Below are 6,541 nucleotides of genomic sequence, written 5' to 3'. Positions count from 1 at the left end.
TTTAAAAACCAAGAGCCTTTGTCTTGGAAAGATGCATGAACTACATCACTAAATGCAAATAGACTGCTATATGCTATTGTAGCCTTTCCATACTATTGTTATTGATTTAATGACGTATAGATTATTTGCTATTGTTCTATATATTCATTGTTTATTGGATTATTATTAGGGCCCGAGCACCGAGGTGCGGCCACTGAAAGTGGCTGCACCGTAGGTGCAAGGCCCTATTGTTTTTGCTCAGATTATTCTTCTTATTATTAGGGCCCGAGCACCGAGGTGCGGCCACTGAAAGTGGCTGCACCGTAGGTGCAAGGCCCTATTGTTTTTGCTCAGATTATTCTTATTAGGGCCCGAGCACCGAGGTGCGGCCACTGAAAGTGGCTGCACCGTAGGTGCAAGGCCCTATTGTTTTTGCTCAGATTATTATTATTATTATTATTATTATTCTCTCTTCCTCTTAGCCCGTTTGGCCGTTTCACCAACTTGGCATGCTCCAAAACTCTTGTAAATTGGCAGGCATATGTAGAATTGCATTTGATACTCAGAGACAGAGCCCTGGCCTAGGGCGTGGCTCAGGGGGTCTATAGCGCCACCTACCGCGCTGTCTGTTGTGTTTGACACACACATGCACGAAAATGAACCAAATTTGGTGGGCATGTGTGTTGTATTAATCCGAACAACTTTTACATTGAAACTATATAGTAAATATTAAAAGAATTTGAATTATGTGAGATTTTCTGATTTTTGCACATCATGTATTTTGAAACACTTCTCCTAGACGGTTTGTCGAAATCATGTCATTTTAGCAGTAAAATGATCTTGAGGGGTTGCCCAAGAGAAATTGCGAACAGATTTTTGAATTTCAAAAGTATATCGAAATGGCGAAGGTTTGAACCTAGGTGTCTTATAAAAGGAACAAAAAGTTGGTGTTATAGGCAGAAAACAGTGACTAATTTGGATGAAATTTGATGGAGTATTAGTTAGTGTGTTTGTAGTGACAGTCATATACAAAGTTTTGAATTTGGTGTCGTTTGTGATTTTTAAAAGCGCATTAATGATTGTGGTGGACACAGTTTTAGCTAAAATATTTTGAAGCGAGTTGATGAATAATGATAATCATATCAACCTATGCTGCAATTTCGACGTAAACCACATTAACAGGAAGTGAGTTATTTAGGTTTTCATATGACTATGGTCTCTCCTATCCGCTCCTTGCTGCCCGCGCGTGTTACACACAGAACTACCTAGCCGCTCCCTCACTGTGGCTCACCCACTCTCCCCCTCCTTGTTTCTTTCCTTCCCCCCACAGTTATTCACACTTTCCCCTCTCTCCCAGCTGGATGTCTCTCTCTCCTCCCCCGCTCTCCACACAGAGACACAGACACAGACACACACACACACACACAGAGTCAAGAATGACAGTGTGATGCAAAGTAAAAGGTAAAAAAAAGATCATGTGTATAAAGATTTTATTCAGGTTAAGTCATTTTTGTGATTGAATTGGGGACTGACTGAGTAAGACCCAAGTTCTAATCCTCATAAAAATTTGTCTTTGCCTTGTGTGTTGCCACCTCTAGTCTGAGACAGAGCCCTGGCCTAGCGTGTGGCTTAGGGACTCCTGGTCACTCACTCACTCACTCACTCACTCACTCACACACTCACACACACACACACACACACAATATTATTATTCTCTCTTCGTCTTAGCCCGTTTGGCCGTTTCACCGACTTGGCATGCTCCAAAACTCTTGTAATTTGGCAGGCATATGTAGAATTGCATTTGATACTGAGAGACAGAGCCCTGGCCTAGGGTGTGGCTCAGGGGGTCTATAGCACCACCTATCGCGCTGTCTGTTGTGCTTGACATGTGCATGCATGAAAATGAACCAAATTTGGTAGGCAGATGTGTTGTATAAATCTAAACAACTTTTACATTTACACTACATAGTGAATCTTAAACAAATTTGAGTTATGATTATGATTATGATTTTTGCACATCATGTATTTTGAAACACTTATCCTAGACGGTTTATCGAAATCATGTCATATGAGCAGTAAAAGGATCTTGAGGGTTTGCCCGAGAGGAATTGCGAACAGATTTTTGAATTTTCGAAGCATATCGAAATGGCGAAGGTTTGAATTATGGCGTCTTATTACGAAACAGGAAGTTGGTGTTATAAGCAGAAAATAGGTTATAAATTGGATGTAATTTGGCAGCTACATGTGGAATTGCTTCTGCTAGTCAGGGACAGAGCTCTGGCCTAAGGTGTGGCTTCGGGACTCTATAGCGCCACCTAGTAGCACGTTATCTGTTGTGGTTGACACAAACATTCACGAAAATGAACCAAATTTGGTGGATTTATGTGTTTTTGCTATCGCTAGTCAGAGACAGAGCTCTGGCCTAAGGTGTGGCTTAGGGACTCTATAGCGCCACCTAGTAGCACGTTATCTGTTGTGGTTGACACAAACATTCACGAAAATGAACCAAATTTGGTGGACTTATGTGTTATTGCTATCGCTAGTCAGAGACAGAGCTCTGGCCTAAGGTGTGGCTTCGGGACTCTATAGCGCCACCTAGTAGCACGTTATCTGTTGTGGTTGACACAAACATTCACGAAAATGAACCAAATTTGGTGGATTTATGTGTTTTTGCTATCGCTAGTCAGAGACAGAGCTCTGGCCTAAGGTGTGGCTTAGGGACTCTATAGCGCCACCTAGTAGCACGTTATCTGTTGTGGTTGACACAAACATTCACGAAAATGAACCAAATTTGGTGGATTTATGTGTTTTTGCTATCGCTAGTCAGAGACAGAGCTCTGGCCTAAGGTGTGGCTTAGGGACTCTATAGCGCCACCTAGTAGCACGTTATCTGTTGTGGTTGACACAAACATTCACGAAAATGAACCAAATTTGGTGGACTTATGTGTTATTGCTATCGCTAGTCAGAGACAGAGCTCTGGCCTAAGGTGTGGCTTCGGGACTCTATAGCGCCACCTAGTAGCACGTTATCTGTTGTGGTTGACACAAACATTCACGAAAATGAACCAAATTTGGTGGATTTATGTGTTTTTGCTATCGCTAGTCAGAGACAGAGCTCTGGCCTAAGGTGTGGCTTAGGGACTCTATAGCGCCACCTAGTAGCACGTTATCTGTTGTGGTTGACACAAACATTCACGAAAATGAACCAAATTTGGTGGACTTATGTGTTATTGCTATCGCTAGTCAGAGACAGAGCTCTGGCCTAGGGTGTGGCTTAGGGACTCTATAGCGCCACCTAGTAGTACGTTATCTGTTGTGGTTGACACAAACATTCATGAAAATGAACCAAATTTGGTGGACTTATGTGTTATTGCTATCGCTAGTCAGAGACAGAGCTTTGGCCTAGGGTGTGGCTTAGGGACTCTATAGCGCCACCTAGTGCGTTGTCTGTTGTGGTTGAAACATACATTCACGAAAATGAACCAAATTTGGTGGACACATGTGTTATTGCGATCGCTATTGAGGGTGTGGCTTAGGGACTCTATAGTGCCACGTAGCGTGTTAGCCGTTTTGGGTTGACATTTACATTCACAAAAATGAATCAAATTTCATGAGCTTGTGTGTTATTACTGCCGCTAGTGAAAAACAGCTCTGGCCTAGGGTGTGGCTTAGGGACTCTATAGCGCCACCTAGCGCGTTGTCTGTTGTGGTTGACACATACATTCAAGAAAATTGACCAAATTTGGTGGCCATGTGTGTTGCTCATGCACATGCCCACCAACACGCCTCATGTTGCTTTGTTAGATTCCGAAATGTCACAGGTCTCCGCACCGCAGGTGCTCGGGCCCGCCATCGCCGCTTGCGGCTATATTTCTTATTATTCTCTTTTCCTCTTAGCCCGTGCGGCCCTTTTTCACCAACTTGGCATGCTCCAAAACTCTTGTAATTTGGCAGCTACATGTGAAATTACAGTCGCTACTCAGAGACAGAGCTCTGGCCTAGGGTGTGGCTCAGGGACTCTATAGCGCCACCAACCGAGCTGTCTGTTGTGGTTGACACATACATGCACGAAAATAAACCAAATTTGGTGGGCATGTGTGTTTTATTAATCTAAACAACTGTTACATTTACACTCTATAGTAAATATTAGAAGAATTTGAGTTATGATTATCATTATGAATTTTGCACATCATGTATTTTGAAACACTTCTCCTAGACAGTTTATCGAAATCATGTCATATAAGCACTAAAATGATCTTGAGGGGTTGCCCGAGAGGAATTGCGAACAGATTTTTGAATTTTTGAAGTATATTGAAATGGCGAAGGTTTGAATTATGGCGTTTTATTAAGAAACAGGAAGTTGGTGTTATAGGCAGAAAAAAGGTTATGAATTGGATGTAATTTGGCAGCTACATTTGGAATTGCTTCTGCTAGTCAGAGACAGAGCTCTGGCCTAAGGTGTGGCTTTGGGACTCTATAGCGCCACCTAGCAGCACGTTATCTGTTGTGGTTGACACAAACATTCACGAAAATGAACCAAATTTGGTGGACTTGACCGTTATTGCTATGGCTAGTCAGAGACAGAGCTTTGGCCTAGGGTGTGGCGTAGGGACTCTATAGCGCCACCTAGTGCGTTGTCTGTTGTGGTTGACACATACATTCATGAAAATGAACCAAATTTGGTGGGCTTGTGTGTTATTGCTATCGGTAGTCAGAGACAGAGCTTTGGCCTAGGGTGTGGCTTAAGGACTCTATAGCGCCACCTAGCGCGCCGTCTACTGTGGTTGACACATACATTCACGGAAATGAACCAAATTTGGTGGACATGTGTGTTGTATTATTCTGAACAAGTTTTACATATAAACTATGTAGTGAATCTTAGAGGAATTTGAGTTATGATTATGATTATGATTTTTGCACATCACGTATTTTGAAATACTTCTCCTAGACGGTTCATCGAAATCATGTCATATCAGCACTAAAATTATCTTGAGGGGTTGCCCGAGAGGAACTGCGACCAGATTTTTGAATTTTTGAAGTATATTGAAATGGCGAAGGTTTGAATTATGGCGTTTTATTAAGAAACAGGAAGTTGGTGTTATAGGCAGAAAAAAGGTTAGGAATTGGATGTAATTTGGCAGCTACATGTGGAATTGCTTCTGCTAGTCAGAGACAGAGCTCTGGCCTAAGGTGTGGCTTTGGGACTCTATAGCGCCACCTAGCAGCATGTTATCTGTTGTGGTTGACACAAACATTCACGAAAATGAACCAAATTTGGTGGACTTGTGTGTTATTGCTACTACTAGTCAGAGACAGAGCTTTGGCCTAGGGTGTGGCATAGGGACTATATAACGCCACCTAGTGCGTTGTCTGTTGTGGTTGACACATACATTCACGAAAATGAACCAAATTTGGTGGACTTGTGTGTTATTGCTATCGGTAGTCAGAGACAGAGCTTTGGCCTAGGATGTGGCTTAGGAACTCTATAGCGCCACCTAGCACATAGTCTGTTGTGGTTGACACATACATTGATGAAAATGAACCAAATTTGATGTGCTTGTGTGTTATTGCTATCACTAGTCAGAGACAGAGCTCTGGCCTAAGGTGTGGCTTCGGGACTCTATAGCGCCACCTAGCAGCATGTTATCGGTTGTGGTTGACACAAACATTCACGAAAATGAACCAAATTTGGTGGACTTGTGTCTTATTGCTATGGCTAGTCAGAGACAGAGCTTTGGCCTAGGGTGTGGCATAGGGACTATATAGCGCCACCTAGTGCGTTGTCTGTTGTGGTTGACACATACATTCACGAAAATGAACCAAATTTGGTGGACTTGTGTGTTATTGCTATCGGTAGTCAGAGACAGAGCTTTGGCCTAGGGTGTGGCTTAAGGACTCTATAGCGCCACCTAGCGCGCCGTCTACTGTGGTTGACACATACATTCACGGAAATGAACCAAATTTGGTGGACATGTGTGTTGTATTATTCTGAACAAGTTTTACATATAAACTATGTAGTGAATCTTAGAGGAATTTGAGTTATGATTATGATTATGATTTTTGCACATCACGTATTTTGAAATACTTCTCCTAGACGGTTCATCGAAATCATGTCATATCAGCACTAAAATTATCTTGAGGGGTTGCCCGAGAGGAACTGCGACCAGATTTTTGAATTTTTGAAGTATATTGAAATGGCGAAGGTTTGAATTATGGCGTTTTATTAAGAAACAGGAAGTTGGTGTTATAGGCAGAAAAAAGGTTAGGAATTGGATGTAATTTGGCAGCTACATGTGGAATTGCTTCTGCTAGTCAGAGACAGAGCTCTGGCCTAGGGTGTGGCTCAGGGACTCTATAGCGCCACCAACCGAGCTGTCTGTTGTGGTTGACACATACATGCACGAAAATAAACCAAATTTGGTGGGCATGTGTGTTTTATTAATCTAAACAACTGTTACATTTACACTCTATAGTAAATATTAGAAGAATTTGAGTTATGATTATCATTATGAATTTTGCACATCATGTATTTTGAAACACTTCTCCTAGACAGTTTATCGAA

Source organism: Sardina pilchardus, chromosome 24 (assembly GCF_963854185.1).
Source record: "Sardina pilchardus chromosome 24, fSarPil1.1, whole genome shotgun sequence".
Taxonomy (NCBI): domain Eukaryota; kingdom Metazoa; phylum Chordata; class Actinopteri; order Clupeiformes; family Clupeidae; genus Sardina; species Sardina pilchardus.
This window is presented reverse-complemented; position numbering follows the sequence as displayed.